Source organism: Triticum dicoccoides, chromosome 7B, assembly GCF_002162155.2.
Source record: "Triticum dicoccoides isolate Atlit2015 ecotype Zavitan chromosome 7B, WEW_v2.0, whole genome shotgun sequence".
Lineage (NCBI taxonomy): Eukaryota > Viridiplantae > Streptophyta > Magnoliopsida > Poales > Poaceae > Triticum > Triticum dicoccoides.
The window spans coordinates 960,069-962,344 of NC_041393.1; positions in this window are offsets into that span (position 1 = coordinate 960,069).

The window sequence follows — 2,276 nt, forward strand, 5'->3', positions numbered from 1 at the left end:
GAATATTCCACCATTTGAGGGTAGATATGTTCCTGATATATATCTTACTTGGGAGTTAGAAACTGAACAACGATTTACATGTTTACAATATCCTGAGGAGAGACGAGTTGCTGCTGCTGTTTGTGCTTTCACTAGTTTTGCATGTGTATGGTGGTCTGAACATTGTAGATTGTATCCTATTCCAACTACTTGGCCTGCTTTGAAAACTGCTATGCGTACGCGTTGGGTTCCACCATATTATCAACGTGAATTGCTTCAAAAATTGCAGCGTTTAAGACAAGGAAAAAATTCTGTAGAAGAATATTATCACGAATTACAAACTGGCATGATTAGATGTGGTATTGTTGAGGAGAATGAAGCTATGCTTGCACGTTTTCTGGGTGGATTAAATAGAGAGATTCAGACCATTCTAGACTATAAGGAGTATACTAATATCACTCGTTTATTCCATCTTGCTTGTAAAGCTGAACGTGAAGTGCAGGATCGACAAGCATTGGGGCGAACTAACTTTTCTGCAGGCCGACCTTCATCATGGACACCACGTGCATCTTCTACTTCAACTGCACCAGCACCTCCATCCGGTGCCACCTCCAGCCGTGATACAAGAAAACAGGCACAACCACCATTATCTGCCAAGAGCGCACCTGCGGGGCCTGCACAGCGTTCTTCTTCTTCCATGGCATCAACAGGGCACACAAGTGATATTATTTGTCGTCGTTGTAAGGGAGGAGATCATTATGCGAGAGAATGCAAATCTCCGTGTGTGATGATTGCTACCGCGGATGGTGGATATGAGTCCGCTAGTGACTATGATGAGGAGACTTTGGCTCTTATTACACGTGAAGAACATGGTGGAGATGATTCTGATCATGAGACGCAATACATGGCTCCTGAAGACGCTGACAGGTATGAATGTTTAGTTGCTCAACGTGTTTTGAGTGTGCAGGTCACACAAGCTGAGCAAAATCAGAGGCACAATTTGTTCCATACCAAGGGAGTTGTGAAGGATCGTTCTGTGCGCGTCATAATAGACGGAGGGAGCTGCAACAACTTGGCTAGCATGGAGATGGTGGAGAAGCTTTCTCTCACCACAAGACCACATCCACATCCTTACTACATCCAATGGTTCAACAACAGCGGCAAGGTTAAGGTAACACGTACTGTTCGTGTGGATTTTAGTATCTCTACATATGCTGATTATGTTGATTGTGATGTGGTACCTATGCAAGCATGTTCCTTATTACTTGGTAGACCATGGCAATTTGATAAAAATTCTGTACACCATGGTAGAAACAATCACTATACTCTTGTTCATAAGGATAAAAATATTACTTTGCTTCCTATGACTCCTGATTCCATTTTGAAAGATGATATTAATAGAGCTAATAAAGCAAAACAGGAGACGAATAAGAGTGAAAATCAGATTGTGGCAAAAGAATTTGAGCAACAAATGAAGCCTAACAATAAACCATCTAGTGTTGCTTCTGAAATTAAATTGAAAAGTGCATGTTTATTTGCCACCAAATCTGATATTGATGAGCTAGATTTCGGCAAATCTGTTTGCTATGCTTTTGTGTGCAAAGAGGCATTATTTTCATTCGAGGACGTGCCTTCCTCTTTGCCTCCTGCTGTCACTAACATTTTGCAGGAGTTCGCTGATGTCTTTCCACAAGACGTGCCACCGGGATTACCGCCTATTTGAGGGATTGAGCATCAGATTGACTTAATTCCCGGTGCTTCACTGCCAAACCGTGCACCATACCGTACCAATCCAGAGGAGACGAAGGAGATTATGCGCCAAGTACAAGAGCTTCTCGACAAAGGTTATATACGCGAATCCCTTAGTCCTTGTGCTGTTCCTATTATTCTAGTGCCGAAAAAGGATGGTACATCACGTATGTGTGTTGATTGTAGAGGCATTAATAATATTACTATTCGTTATCGTCATCCTATTCCTAGGCTAGATGATATGCTTGATGAATTGAGTGGTGCTACAATATTCTCCAAAGTTGATTTGCGTAGTGGCTACCACCAAATTCGTATGAAATTGGGAGATGAATGGAAAACAGCATTTAAAACTAAGTTTGGATTATATGAGTGGTTAGTCATGCCTTTTGGGTTAACTAATGCACCTAGTACTTTCATGCGATTAATGAACGAAGTTTTACGTGCTTTCATTGGACGATTTGTGGTAGTTTACTTTGATGACATACTGATTTATAGCAGATCTTTGGAAGAACATTTGGAACATTTACGTGCTGTTTTTATTGCTCTAC